This window comes from Giraffa tippelskirchi, chromosome 13 (assembly GCF_054371585.1).
Source record: "Giraffa tippelskirchi isolate mGirTip1 chromosome 13, T2T-mGirTip1v1.2.pri, whole genome shotgun sequence".
NCBI classification, from domain to species: Eukaryota; Metazoa; Chordata; class Mammalia; order Artiodactyla; family Giraffidae; genus Giraffa; species Giraffa tippelskirchi.
The window spans coordinates 116007364-116023247 of record NC_137287.1 but is presented as its reverse complement, the minus strand read 5'-3'; the positions used below and the strand labels follow the sequence as shown (position 1 = coordinate 116023247).

The following is a 15884-nucleotide window of genomic DNA, read 5'->3' as shown; positions in this document are numbered from 1 at the left end:
TCCTCGGTCATCGCCAGTGAAGAGTTTCTCTGCCCCTGGGTGGGCCCTGGGAGAGCCCGAGCCTGCAGTGACCTCAGGCTTGGTCTGCACTTCTTTGGGGGAGGATGCCTATATCTGAGGGTGACCTCTCGGATTCTGGGGGCAGCCCAAGGCTGGGGATGCTCAAGCTAAGGGTTAGAGTCTAGTTCGAGAAGAGTCTGAATCTGAGGTTGTGCCAAATACATGTAGAAGCACACCCCTGGGGGATGTCAGTCTGGGGAGTTAACTCTCAGCTTGGGGCTGATCTTGGTTTAGGAGGCTGTAGATGTGCACTGGGTGTTAAGACTGAGCTGAATCCTAGATCTGTCTGTGAGCCCACGCCTAGTAGCTATCAGATTTTGAGGTGAGCTCTGAATGTGTGGTGTGCTGACAGTGAACCTTAAAATATTGGGGTATCGGCAGATGATGGATTTTTCTCACGATGGTCTGTGGATGCCACCCTGGGCAGTGCTGATCATGCAAACGGCTCAGCTGATGCCGGGAAAAAAAAAAGAATATATTGGGGCATCTGTGAGCCCAAGTATGTGAACCCCACATCTGAGGGACGTCGTCTGTTTTAGGAGCCCTGTGTTTGAGGGTCCACACCAGCCCTTGGGGTCTGCTGGGGAAGGAGACAGGCATCTCGGGGCAGTAAGGGAGGAGTCTTGGGGGCATCCGTGGGCAGCAAGTGAAGACGCACCTAGTTCCCCCTCCTTTGGCTCTTCCTTTACCCTCTATCACTGCACACTATCCTCACATCTCTGGTCTCACCCTCCATCACCCACTCATCCCCCGCCATTGCACACACCATCTTTGCCCTGAACTTCTCACTCTCCAGGAACCTCTTTTCTGAACCCCAAGTCCCAGGCACCTCCACATTCCTTCCATGGGTGAGAAGGATCAAGGGGTGAGAAGGAGAGAAAACCCATCATCTCGTCCTCCGCCAACAGTGTTTAAATAAATCCTCCCCGAATCACCCTTCAGGGCCTGAGAAAGGCAGATCCAATTCTTGGGGAGCTCAGAGGCATGCTGCCTTATCTAAGCCTCTGGAACAGACATTTTGCATTTATTCCCCCAAATGTGATGCTGAACTGCGTTCCAGCCCGTGGCTCCCAGCCATCTGCAGGGAGAAATCCAGTTAGACCTTGTATAATAAGTTCCTGACAATCTTGCCGAGGACGCTGGGTCATAAAAGTCTCCTGGTTTTATCGCCGGTAACAGACACGGAGTGAAATTAAGTTGTCTTATCAAATTTAGATAATATATATCCCTCTAGAGTCGAAGGCTCTGCATGGGGCTTTCATGGTATGAGCCCAGGAGGGGGAGGCATGCTCCTAGGATGGAGCGCAGGGCGGGGGCCGTGCTGGGGAGCCTAGCAGGACTGGCAGGCAGGAGGACAGAGGTACTGGCATCCCACATCTGTGTCAGCCAGGCCTGAATTTGCGACCTGGCTCTGTCATTTCCGTGCTAGGTGAACTTGGACAGCTTCCTTTACTTCTCAGCTTCTTCATCTGTAAAGCGGGCATGGCGATAAGAGTGCCTACCTTCTGGGTTGACGTGAAATTTAAATGAGATGGTAGGGGTGAACCCTGGTGGTCCAGTGGTTAAGAATTCGCCTTTCAGTGCGCGGGATGTGGGTTCGATCCCTGGTTAGGGAACTAAGATCCCACATCCTGTGGGGCAACTAGAGAAACTCCTATGCTGCAACTACTGAGCCTTCGAGCAACTAGAGAAAGCCCGTGCACTGCAACGAAGAGCCCATGAGACACAATGAAGACCCAGCACAGCCAAAAAATAAATAAACTAAAACTTTAATAAATAAATGAGATGCTACATGCAACAGGCTTAGTTGTTCTTATCCAGTGCATGGCATGTTCTTATTGTTCAGTCGCTCAGTCGTGTCCAACTCTTTGCGACCACATGGACTGCAGCACACTAGGCTTCCCTGTCCTTCACCATCTCCTGGAGTTTGCTCAATCTCATGTCCATTGAGTAGGTGATACTATCCAACCATCTCATCCTCTGTCGTCCCCTTCTCCTCTTGCCTTCAAACTTTCCCAGCATCAGGGTCTTTTCTAATGAATCAGCTCTTTGCATCAGGTGGCCAAACTATTGGAGCTTCAGCTTCAGCATCAGTCCTTCCAATGAATATTTGGGGTTGATTTCCTTTAGGACTGAATGATTTGGGCGTGTGGTGAGTACTTAATATGTGTTGTCAGTGATTTGGAAATGGGAGAAGGGAAACAAGGGCTGGACACTGACATTTATCTGGTCCACTCTCTTCCCATTTTACAGGTGGGGAAACTGGGATGGGGAGAAAGTAGACAGTGGTCACACAGCAGAGGGGTTCCCAAGTCACCCCTTCGGGACTGAATCATCCTAGCTCTCCCCCATCCCAATTGGGGCCACCTTAGGGGCTGAAGTCTGACACCTTCCTGCCTCTGTCTGTAGCATTCCCGTCATTTGGGGCCTCACCCCAGGAAATGAACATATATGGCAGGAAGCTTGGCTGTCCCTTTGCTAGTGGAATGGGCTCCCAGTGCGCTGCCCAATGTCAGGCTTCCACACTTATCCAGCTGTTCCTGGAGAACTTTAGTATTCGTTTCTTCTTCTTTTTTTCTTTTTTAAATTGGCTATACTGCACAGCTTGCAAGATCTTAGTTTCCCAAGCAGGAATCAAACCCAGTCCTGGCAGTAAAAGCACTGAGTCCTAACCACCAGGTCTCTAGGGAATTCTCTGGTCCTGGAAAACTTATCCCACTGTCCTAGGTGGGGGCTGTCAGACCCCAAACCAGTGTCTGCCTAATGGAATTGATCTGCTTCTCTCCCACACAGCTGGGATCCTTTCTGTGGCAACCCCACTCTTTGGCATACCTGCAGTGATGGAGAGCGCATGACCTCACCAGGCAATCGTTCCAGTTTCCCCATCCTGGGTTTAAGACAACCTCAACTCATCTGGCTTCTAAGCTAAAACTCATTCATTCTAAACCACACCCTGGGACTTCCCTGGTGGTCCAGTGGTTAAGAATTCACCTGCCAAGGCAAGGGACGCGGGTTTGACCCCGGGTCAGGGAGCTAGATCCCACACGCCATGGGACAAATAAGCCTGCACATCACAATGAAGACCCAGTGCAGTCAAAATTAGAAAACAAATAAATAAAACTGCACCCTGTCATACAACTTCTTCAGCATAGCCTGAGTATATGTTAGCTTGTGTATGTTACTAGGTTTCTCTGTGCGTGTGCACACTGTGAGTTCTAAAGCGAGAGGAAACCACACTGGTGCAGCTCTGTGTTCCCAAGGGACACATAATAGACTCAAAAAATAACAGTTCAGTTCAGTCACTCAGTCATGTCCGACTCTTTGCGACCCCATGAACCGCAGCACCCAGGCCTCTCTTTCCATCACCAACTCCCGGAGCTTACCCAAACTCATGTTCATTGAGTTGGTGATGCCATCTAACCATCTCATCCTCTGTCGTCCCCTTCTCCTCCTGCCTTTCCCAGCATCAGGATCTTTTCAAATGAGTCAGTCCTTTGCATCAGGTGGCCAAAGTATTGGAGTTTCAGCTTCAACGTCAGTCCTTCCAATGAACACCCAGGACTGATTTCCCTTAGGATGGACTGGTTGGATCTCCTTGCAGTCCAAGTGACTCTCAAAAGTCTTCTCCAACACCACAGTTCAAATAGATACCCTTTATTGAGCACTTACTATGTGTCAGGCTTGAGTTACATGCATTAACTCATTTAATCTGTAATAACTCCATGATGCTACTACCATTGTTATTTCCAACTTAGAGAGGAAACCTGAGGCACAGCGAGGTGAGGTAAGTTGCGCAAGGTCACACAGCCAGAACAGAGGAGAGCCAAAATTTGAATGCAGTCCCCATGAGTCCAGAGCGATGATTCTTACCTCCCAGGTATTCCTAAAGATTATTTGGAATGAAGGGAGGAAAAGAAAACAGGAAGGGCAGACCCAGGTATGGGTACCCATCTCTTCCAAGTGGACAGGACTCTTGGAGGGCAAGAAATATGTATTACTCATCTCTCTTTCCCCCAGAATTAAGCACATGCATGCTAAGTCGCTTCACTCATGTCCGACTCTGTGCAACCCCATGGACTGTAGCCCGCCAGGCTCCTCTGTCCATGGGATTCTCCAGGCAAGAATACTGGAGTGGGTGCCATTCCCTTCTCCGGGGGACCTTCCCGACCAGGGATTGACCCCCTGTCTCTTATGTTTCCTGCATTGGCAGCCGGGTTCTTTACCACTAGTATGACCTGGGAAGCCCAGCACTTAGCACAGTGCTTGGCAAACGTCAAGAGCTCAATAAATGTTAAATGACAGTTTATTCATCATAGGTAGATTTTTCTCCCCGACTCTCCCAAGAGCCCATGGCTCAGGAACTGAATCACAGTCATCTCTATTCAGCTGTCACTAGCCCATTCTGTGTGGATTAAAAAAAATGCAGGCATGATCCTCTGAACATGGGTCGGCAAGCTAATGGCCCATTGTGCGGAAAAAAAAAGAAAAGAAAAAGTCTTCTTCTGCCACCAGGAGTCTCAGGCTGACAAGTGGAGCCCCATTCTCCCGCTGAAGCTTCGTGCAGCTCACAACCCACAGCACTAAGCTTGGCAATCCTGATTTGGCTCTCTGGGGCCCAGCATTGAACCTGGACCTAGGCATGGTGTTTGTTGAATGACTATTTGCCGTATTTGCCTCTCTCCTACCCGGCTTCACCCGGAGCCAGTCTGAGCCCCAGGAAAGGGATTGGTGGAAGAGCCACCAGCTGGGTGTCATGCAGCCATGATGCTGATGGGGGAGTTTGCAGACATAAGAGAGAGAGACAGGGTCAGGCATAATTGGTAAATATTTGTCTATCTAATCAGAGGGCCTTTTAATTAGCAATTTCATCCTTGCAACTGGTTTATCTTTTTTTTTTTTCTTTCTGCGGGAAGTCAATTAAATGTAACAGATGGAGGAGTACATGGGGGTTTCCTTGTCACCCACCATCTGTCCCATCCCACCACCTCCATCCCCAGCTGCACTCACATCTCATTGGTGGAGCCGCCTGCCAATCACCGGAGAGGGGCGGGGCTGGGGCCGGATGGGCAGTGGTGTGGTCTCTGACCCCCAGGAAGCCCTCCTTGGTGCTCCCAGTCTCCCCGGCTACCTGGCACATCTAGGCTAATCCCGTCAGCAAGACCTGTGGCCCCAGGTCCGGAGACCCTTTGACAACTGGGGATCTCCCCTTCCTGCCTACCTGGGAGTTAATACCCTTGAAGGTGTGCAAGGTTTAGCTCCCAACGCAAGCCTGCCAGGGCCCCCATCCAGAGGGGACACTCGATTAGTGCAACAAATCTTTACTGAGTGTCTGCTGCCTGCCAGACAATGTGTGGGCCACTGAGGACATATATCAAGCAGGCCCTGCCCTTTAGGAATTTGTAGCCTATTGAAGGAGACAATTATTCATTCAATTATTCTCTGGATATTTATTAAGCAGCATGTGTGTGCCAAGCTCTGTGCTGGGCCCTGGGGACATAATGATGAATCCAGCCATTGCCTGACTTTAAATAACTGTGAAGCAGAGGAGACAGGCATGTAAATCCATGCATTTGATAAGTATTTATGGAGTGTCTACGTGAGCCGTTCTGGCTATTGAGTACACAGCAGTCAACAACACAAAGTTCACGTCCTTTCTAGTAGGGGGGCAGGCAATAAACAGATGGTTGTATAATGCCAGGGGTGATCAGTGATTTGAAGAAAAATAAGCATAATATTCTGTGGAATTGAACTGAGCTCTGGAATTAAAAATCCAGCATGTTTGGCATGACCAACAAGGACCCCAAGCACCAATCACTCTCCCTCTAAGACTATTTCTTGCCACTCCCCACCTCCCAGGCTACATTCCAGTCAGTCTGCCTTCTGATGCCTCCTCCAACCTGCTGTGCTCTGCCTGAGGTTTTAGCCTAGTCTGTTCCCTCAGCCTGTCATACGCTTCCCTCTATTCCTTGCCTGGCTAAACTCTGCAGCTGAAACATCCCCTCCTCTGTTCCCTCTGGGTCACTCAGGCTCTGTCAGTTTCCTCCTCTGCGCCTCTGCAGTCTCAGTGCTCCTAGCATCCCAGCGTCTCCTTCCAGCTCGATTTTTGCCAGGTACTCTTTCATCGCCCTCGTCCTGCCTGGGAGCCAGCCCAGGGCCCAGACCATGTCCTTCTCACTTCTCCGCACTGTGTCGCCAGCACCTGGCACAGAGCCTGGCGTATACCGCATGTGTGCACGCGTGCTAAATCGCTTCAGTCGCGTCTGACCCTTTGCAACTCTATGGACCGCAGCCCACCAGGCTCCTCTGTTCATGGGATTCTCCAGGCAAGAATACTGGAGGGGGGTTGCCGTGCCCGCCTCTGGGGGAATCTTCCCGACCCAGGGATCGAACTCCAGTCTCCTGCGTCGGTAGGCGGGTTCTTTACCACTCGCGCGGCCTGAGAAGCCTCAGCACCTAGCCTTCCCACAGATATTGACCAGACTGAATTCAACCAGATAGAGAAAATGAGAGCGAGTACCCCAGTCAAGGGCAAGGATTTGCAAGGACAAGGCAGCGCTAAAGATTCCTGTTTCGGAGACAGGGAGCAGCTCAATGTGACCAGATTAAAGGGAAGAGCAGCATACAAAACTGGAGTCAGCCTTGAATGTTAAACTATGATGTCCGGACTTTATCCTTGTAAGCTTATAAGCTAACATCTATTATTTTTTGGCTGAACTATGCAGAGTGTGGCATGTTAGTTCCAAGACCAGGAATCAAACCTGTGCCCCAGCAGTAGAAGAGCAGAGTCCTAACTGCTGGACCACGAGCAAAGTCTCCATAAGCCAGCTTCGAATCACTCACATTCCTCTTCCCTGACTGTGCTGGAGACCCATGCGTTTCTTGGCCTTTTTTCTTTCAACGATCATTTTTAAACTTTATTTTTCAATAGTGGCTTTATCGAGATATAACTCACATAACATAAAATACACAATTTTAATGTGTACAATTCATGTTTTTTAGCATATTCATAATTGTACAATCATCACTACTATCTAATTTCACAACGTTTTCATCATCTATTATCAATCATTTCCAATTTTCCCTCCTTCCTCCCCCTCCGCCACCGCCCCACATCTCCTGGCAACCACTAATCTATTTTCTGTTTCTCTGGATTTGCCTATTCTGGACACTTCAGATGAGTAGAATCAAACAATATGTGATGTGGCCTTTTGCGACTGGCTTTTTTCAGTTAGAAACTTGGTGTTAGGGTCCACTCAGATGTGTTGAAGCATATAGCAGTACTTCCTTCCTTTTTATTGCTGAATAGTATTCCATTGTATAGATATACCATATTCATCAGTTGATGGACATCTGAGTTGTTTCTATTTTTTGGCTATTTTGAATAATGTCACTATCAACTCACATAAAAGTTTTTGTGTGTGTGTATGTTTTCAGTTCTCCTGGGTATACACCTAGGAGTGGGATTGCTGGATTATATGATGACTCCATGTTTACCTTTGGAGGAAGAACAACTGCCAAACTGTTTCCAAAGTGGCTGTGCCATTTCACAACCCCCCCAGCAATATATGAGCATTCCAACTTCTCCACATCTTTGCTAACATTTACTATTGTCTGTCTTTTTTTCATTTTTAGTCATCCTAGTAGCTAAATTCCAACGGGTTTAAAATGGCATCTGATTGTGGTTTTGATTTGCATTTCCATAGTAACTAATGGGGCGTCCCTGGTGACTCAGACAGTAGAGAATCTACCTGTAACGTAGATGACTCAGGTTCAATCCCTGGGTTAGGAAGATCCCCTGGAAAAGGGAATAGTAACCCGCTGCAGTATTCTTGCGTGGAGAGTTCCATTGTCAGAGGAGCCTGGTGGGCTACAGTCCATGGGATTGCTAAGAGTCGGACATGACTGAGCAACTAACACACACACACGGTAACTAATGATGTTGAGCATCTTTTCATGTGCTGATGGGCCAGTTGCTTGTCACCTTTGGAGAAAAGTCTATTCAAATCCTTTGCCCATTTTTAACTGTGTTGTCTTTTTATTGTTGAGTTGTAAGAATTCTTTAATATTCTGGACACAATTCTGTTATAAGATCTCCTTTCACTGTATTCTTTTTTTTTTTTTTTTGCTTTATTCTTAAAAGGAAAGTTTAAATCTCTATCTACAGTGGAAAAACACAGTGATAGCCATCATAAATTAAAGGTGATTGCAATATATATATATAACTTATCAATTCAAGAAACAAATACTTAATAATTGTCTCCAATGACACAGGCACCATTCTTGGCTTTGGGGATACAGCAGTGAACCAGACAGGTTCCCACTAATGATCCTCCTGGACATTTTACTAACTCAAGTTCTTGGTTCATAATTATACACATGCATGCATGCACGCATGCGTGCTCAGTCATGTCTGACTCTTTCCAACCCCATGGGCTGTAGCCCACCAGGCTCCTCTGTCCATGAGATTCCCCAGGCAAGAATACTGGAGTAGGTTGCCATTTCCTTCTCCAGGGGATCTTCCCGGCCTAGAGATCGAACCCACATCTCTTGCCTCTCCTGCATTGCCAGGTGAATTCTTTACCACTGCACCACCAAGGAAAACATTTATAGTTATATAGGGAAAAGAAAAAAGGAAACAAAGGAAACAAGTAAAAGTGCCATGCTCTGCTGTGCCTGAAGAGGCCGATTCGGTCACGTCTGGGAGTGACTGGGTTATTGGATGGTCAGGGAAATCCTCTCTGCGGAGGTGACCCTCATGCAGACAGCGAAAGGAAGAGAAGATACTAACCATGCAAAGATCAAGGGTGAGAGAATCCCAGAATAAGGTGGAACTGAGCTTTGTGGGGCCAGAACAGAGTGGACAAGGGGGTGAGTCACGTGGGGATGAAGAGGGAGAAACAGACCGAAAAGGACCCCAGCTACACCGGTCCTTGTAAACCAGTGCAAAGGGCTTGAATTTTTGTAAGCACAAGGGAATTCCCTTTGAAACTTTTAAGCAGTGGAGGGAGATGTCTGATCATTGTTTTTAAAAGTCTTTCTGGCTGCTGCGTGGTGGACTGTAGGGGTGCAGGGTGGGAGCGACAGGACCAGGGCAGAGGTGACTGTAACATGCAGGTGAGGGATGAGAATGGCTTGGGCCAGAGCAAGAAGTGATGGAGGGAAGTGGCTGTAGCAGCAGGGAATGTTTTGCAGGTAAAATGAACGTGTATAGCTGATGGATTGGATGGGGCAGGTGAGAAAGAGAAAAGAACCAAGGGAACCCTTAAGTGTTTAAGCATCTCCAGCAACAGGGCGAGCAAGAGGGGAGGCAGAGGTGTGGGGTAACTCAAGCTCCATTTTGGACTTTCAGGTCGAGATGGACATCCAATGGTGATGTCACGAAGGCAGCTGGACGTTTCTGAGTCTGGAGAGATGTGCTTGGGACTCACTGAGGTCCTTGGGGCTGGACAGAGTCCAGACAAGAGGGGGCCCGATGGCACACCGGCTTTAGAGGGCCAGCCCCAGAGGACAATCCTGGAGACTGGGCAGGAGCAGCCAGGGAAGAGGATACAAAGAAGAAAGCGTGCAGTTGGGGAGCCGAGAGGAGAGGTGCTTTGAGACGAAGGAAATGGTTGGAACACATCAGTGATATTGAGCTCTTGCTGATAGCTCTGAGTCTGAGCCTCACCTCCTTTTGATAAAGGTGTGGAGGACAAAATACCGTCAAATGGAGATGTCCTCCTTGGCATTAGTAGAGAACTGGAAATTCCCTAAGGGACTCCAGATCACGTAAGAGTCATGTAAGAGACTCCAGATAACCTAAGGTTATCCCCCATCTCCCTGGGTTCTCCTGGCACACTTGGAGAAGCACTTCCATGGGCAAAGGAGAGTCATCCAAGGCTATGGATGACAGGGTGACATGGTCAAATTAACAAGGATGGAGAATGAAATAAAGGAGGAGAAACTGGGCAGGAAAAGCAGGGAGGGAGGGAGGAGCAACAGCCTGAAAGGGGAGGTGAGGTCTAGACTGAAGCAGAGCAGCCTGGGGATTTTTCAGGTTGTTACCCGAGTTCCCACCTAACCCCCCAAGCCTCAGAACCAACACCTGCGTTTCCTTTCACTTTACTTTCTGTTCATGCCAAGTCCCTCCTCTTCCCCCAGTTCTCTCTGACCCCACCTAACACACAGTGTTAGAATATTGAGTACTTTCAGTTTAGTTCAGTCGCTTAGTCGTGTCCGACTCTTTGTGACCCCATGGACTGCAGCACGCCAGGCCTCCCTGTCCATCATCAGCTCCCAGAGCTTGCACAAACACATGTCCATTGAGTCTGTGATGCCATCCAACCATCTCATCCTCTTCGCCACTTCTCCTCCTGCCTTCGGTCTTTCTCAGCATCAGGATCTTTTCCAAGGAGTCAGTTCTTCACATCAGGTGGCCAAAGTATTGGAGCTTCAGCATCAGTCCTTCCAATGAATACCCAGGACTGATCTCCTTTAGGATGGACTGGTAGGATCTCCTTGCAGTCCAAGGGACTCTCAAGAGTCTTCTCCAACACCACAGTTCAAAAGCATCAGTTCTTCGACACTCAGCTTTCTTTGTAGTCCAACTCTCACATCCATACATGACCACTGGAAAAATTCTGTCCTCTGGATTCAATCCTCAAACTCTTCTACTTGGCAGATGAGAAAACTGAAACAGAGAGGGCTAGCCAGTTGCCCAAGGTCACACAGTGAGGATTCCAACCCAGGGGCTCTGACTCAAGACCACATTACAGTGATGGAGGAAGATGGAACCCAACCTCCTATCCCTCAAGGGAGCCCTTCATCAGTGGGCCGCTCCTTGCATACCTCCAGTGATGAATGTCTCATCACCTACCAAATCAGTCTACTTTGATGATCAGGAAAGTGATAGTCGCTCAGTTGTGTCTGACTCTTTGTGATCCCAGGGACTTGCTGTTGCTGCTGCTGCTAAGTCACTTCAGTCGTGTCCGACTCTGTGCAACCCCATAGACGGCAGCCCACCAGGCTCCGCCATCCCCGGGATTCTCCAGGCAAGAATACTGGAGTGGGTTGCCATTTCCTTCTCCAGTGCATGAGAGGGAAAAGTGAAAGTGAAGTCGCTCAGTCATGTCCAACTCTTAGCAACCCCATGGACTGTAGCCTACCAGGCTCCTCCATCCATGGGATTTTCCAGGCAAGAGTGCTGGAGTGGGGTGCCATTGCCTTCTCCGCCCAGGGACTTAGTCCATGGAATTCTCCAGGCCAGAATACTGGAGTGAGTAGCCTTTCCCTTCTCCAGGGGATCTTCCCAACCCAGGGACCCAACCCAGGTCTCCCACATTGCTGGCAAATTCTTTACCAGCTGAGCCTCAAGGGAAGCCCTTGCTGGTCAGGTTGATTGGTAAATCCCTCTTTTCCTGTCCCTGCAATCTGTACCCACTTCTCCCCACTGGTGATGTAGCGAGGGCTGGGGCCTGTCCTGGATGGTGGCATAAAGGTAAAAAGAGGACTCTGAGGTCGAGTCAACCTGGATTAGGAGCTGTGCATCCCTCACTGATGGGAACAGCCGACTCATTAGAAAAGACCCTGATGCTGGGAAAGAGGGCTCCGGGAGATGGTGAAGGACAGGGAAGCCTGAGTCCATGGGGTCACAAAGAGTCGGACACGACTGAGGGACAGAACAACAACAACAGCCTCTATGTCCTCATTCAGGAGCCCGAATGATGACTGAAACTGCGTTGTGAGGATTGAGTGGCAGATGCCACTTCCATCACCAGGCACACTGAGAACCCTGGGTAGCGGGGAGCTGCTAGGGTCGTGGTGACATCTGTTGTTTATAGTCCATCCCTGCCATCCCTGGTCATCAGTCCAGGTCCTCAGTTAGGCCCTGCTGTGGCTCATTCCTGGCCCACATTCCCCTGCCCCGGGCTGCCCGCCTGCCTGCAGCTCAGGTGAACCCAGCTGCGCCGGCTCCCTAATCAGGAAGCCAGGCCCCCCCTGCCCCCCGCGGGGCCCCAAGAGGCTCCTGGCTAATTCCTCTTCCTCAATCAGCCAGCGCTCTTGTGGCCTCTCCACTGATTGGCCCTTTGTTCCCTGCCAGGCCAGGGCCACCTCCAGGGCCCAGCTCTCCCCGGACCACCCTCTGGGTGCCCTGCCCCCCCCAACTCCGCTCTATTTCTTAGACTGTGTTTGGACCTGCAGGCTGCTGAGGGGGTGGGATATGATAGAGGATGTACACACCAAACTGCCGGGAACGTGTGGTTGTGTACACACACACACACACACACACACACACACAAAAGAGAAATCTCAACACATGAGCAAGAAGCCAAGTACTCACACAGCATCCCTTTAAAGGACATCCACATAAACCAGGGAAACACACACACACTTTGGTAAAACCAAAAAGCACAAAGACAAACCCCCCAAGGGACATACACACACTCACTCCAGCAGGCGCTCCCACCACCCCTCTGCTTCCGGGCCCCTCCCCGCTCCTTAACTCCTCAGACAGGTTAGCTAATGCCCAAGGCCCTCGGCCTGAGCCAGCACAGATAACACTGCAAATCTCATTTCCAGATATGGCTGTGTCTGGCTCCCCACCCCCTCAACTGCCTCGGGGCTGCACTCACCCTCCAGGGCCCCCGCCCAGCCCGAATCATCACTAGGTGAAGCTGGTCTGGCTGTCTGGACTCTGACCATCCCCCAGAGTTGCCGTGCCCCTTCCTGGGGGGCGGAGAGAGGGGGGAGTCCCAGGGCTAGATCAGGTCAGGCAGGGCCAGCCAGTCCTGCCCACTGAGCCCTGCAGAGCCTCAACTCTCACAGTTTCCCACAGCAAGAGCAGGCCTTGCCCAGGAGGCCGGGTGACGGCATTCCAGCTGGCGGGCTGCATCCACTTCCAGCTCAGTCCTCAGGGTGCAGGGCGGGGGGACGGGAGTCCCCTGAGAGCTGACTGAAGTGAGGGTGAGGAGAGGCAGGAAGGCTCTGGCACCCTGCATTTGGGGATCCCTGCATGCCCTTCATCCTTGGGCTCATCCCCTGACTCAGTGGCCTCAAGACCAGGGTCTTTGGGGAGAGAACCCAGACACCGCCAGCCAGAAGGGAGAGGGAGGAACCACTGGACTTTGGGGACCTGCTCCAAGACTGGCATTCAGCTGGAACACATCATCCTGCTATGAGTGAGTGAGTGTAAGTCACTTAGTCGTATCCCACTCTTTGTGACCCCATGGACAGTAGCCCACCAAGCTCCTCTGTCCATGGGATTCTCCAGGCAAGAATACTGGAGTGGATTGCCATTCCCTTCTCCAGGGGATCTTTCTGACCCAGGGACTGAACCCAGGTCTTCTGCATTGCAGGCATCAGGGAAGCCCCCCATCCTGCTATAGGGCATGGGAAAATACTAACTACACTTGACCCTTGAAAAACACAGGTTTGAACTGCACAGATATCTATGCAGATATTTTATATAAAATATGTATAGGCAGACATTTTTCAATAAATGCATACTATGGTGCTACATGATCAGCAATTGGTTGAATCTTTGAATGTGGAATCATGAATACGGAGGGCCAACTGTAGCTACACATGGATTTTCCCCTGCATAGAGGGTGGGTGCTCCCAACTCTCATGTTGTTCAAGGGTCAGCTGTACTTCCAAACGTAGTAGTAACTAGGTGCTACCCCAAGCTCTCCAAGTAGCACCCCCTCAACACTGGTCTCTCCTCATTCCCAGAGATTGAAGAGTTAATACCAGGCACAGCAGGGGAGCCTCCAAGGACCCCATCCCTCTGAGAGACCTTCTGATTGGTCCCTGCTCATGATTACAGGTGGGCAACCAAAGGAGTGGAGCATCACCCAGGACCATGGTCCTGACCCTGTTTCTGTTGCCCCGACCCACTCATGCAGAACCCAGCCCTTCCTCCAATCCAGCTGCCCTGTTCAGCTTGCCCTGCCCATCTCTCTGACTCTGGGAGTCTGGAAACACAGGTGCCTTATGGCCCCATCAGAGCTGAGGTCCTACATGCAGCCTGGTGAGTTAAGAGTCTCACTGAGCAGGGGGCTTCCAAGGAAGTTGGAGGCCGAGATGGAACATAGCTGCCCTACCCCAGCCAAAAACTGGAAAGTGAGCAGGGTCCCCCTCTCTGGGTCTCAACCAAGGTGGGGTGGGTGGCAACGGCCCTCCCACCTGAGGCCCAGCTTCCTCTGCCCCTGGAACCCTTGCTGGTCCCCAACCCACCAGCGCCTCCGTCATCTGGATATGTATTTCACGATAATTTCGTATCATCCCTGACACCAGGAAGATGGACCAGTCAACAAGGTGATTGGGGGATCTGTGTTGGGCTCATAAATTTACTGCCCCTCTGTGAAGCCTCCATGAAGTCCCTTGTACTTGGGGAGGGTGGATAGAGGAGGGTGATCCATCTCTCCCTGCCACCCTCGCTGAGGGCCAAAGTGGGAGCAGCATGTTCATGGGGCAGGGGAAACTTCCCTGCCCTAGGACTACAGAGAGGTCTCTCTCCACATTCATTACAAACAAGGCTGACCGGCACTTGGCTGGCAGGGTAACCTGCCTTCCCCTGCCGCTTGCCAGCCCCCAGTATTGAGGGGAGGCTGCCTCCTGAGTGGGTACCGGAGCTGGCTTCGGGAAAAGGGGGCGAGAAGCTGGGGCTTTTGCCCTGTCCCCCTTCCTCTCATTAGTCAACAGGAGGCTTTGTGCTGGGCAGGAGTGGGAGGCTTGTGAACAGCCAGCCCCTTTCAGGAGGGAAAGGCATGCTCATACAGACCCATCTCACAAGCATGCGCACACACACAGAATAGTAGCACGCCCACACAAACACCTGCTGGAGAAGACATCACAAACACAGTAGCAGAATCAAAGCCGCAGCAGAGAAAGGAGCATGGGGTTTGGAACCCAGGAGAGCCAGGATGTTGGCTGTGCTGTGTTTCCTTGGGCCACTTACTCCACCTTTCTGATCCTCACCTTTTTCAGCTGCAAGGATAACTATACACTCTCAAAGAGCTGTCGTCTGTTGTCAGGATCAAATGAGATGCTGTGTGAGAAGTGCCTGTATAAAATGACAGGATTACAATTATCTCACACACACACACACACACACACACACACACACACACACACACACACACACACACACACACACCTTCACTCTCCTTTCTGCATCTCCCCACATCCTCACCTCTGACCTGCAGGCGTTGCCCAGAGCAGAGCTCCCTGGGGCCATATTCAGGTCTTCTTTCTTCACCTCCCTACCCAGGCCACCCCGCCCCTGCCCCAGAGCAGAGACTCATAGGGAACTAAGGTTTAAACAAGTGGTTTTCAGACCTTGTAGAATGTTAGAAGTCTTCCCTAGTAGCTCAGGGTAAAGAATCCGCCTGCCAACGCAAGAGACGTGGGTTCAATCCCTGGGTCAGGAAGATCCCCTGGAGCAGGAAATGGCAACCCACTCCAGTATTCTTGCCTGGGAAATCCCGTGGACAGAAGGACCTGGCCAGTTACAGTCCATGGGATCGCAGAGTGGGACGCAGTTTAGAGACTAAACAACAAACAACAACAGAATGTTAGAATCACCAGGAAGCTCTTTAAAAAAAAAATACTGATGCTTGAACTACTACCATCCCACCCGCACCCTGAGGATATTTTAATTTGTCAGGAATGAGGTTTGGGTCCGTCTCAGAGGTTAGGAACTCAAGCTTGGCAGCTAAAGAGGGCTGAGCCCCGGTTCTGGCCCATGCTGGCTCTGATCTGGGGTGAATCACCCACATCCCTTCTCCCAACCTCAGTGTTCTTAAGGAGCCTGCCACCCCGGAGGGCTGCCCTAAGGATTGTGG

At 50.6% G+C, this 15884-nt stretch overlaps 1 non-coding gene across 1 annotated transcript; it reads left to right on the top strand.

The window, feature by feature from the left end:
* The first annotated feature begins 436 nt into the window (after positions 1-436).
* On the top strand, positions 437-523 carry LOC145533597 (small nucleolar RNA SNORD35). The gene has a single exon (XR_014074184.1). It is a non-coding gene; the product is annotated as a small nucleolar RNA SNORD35 (small nucleolar RNA).
* The last annotated feature ends 15361 nt before the right edge of the window (positions 524-15884 follow it).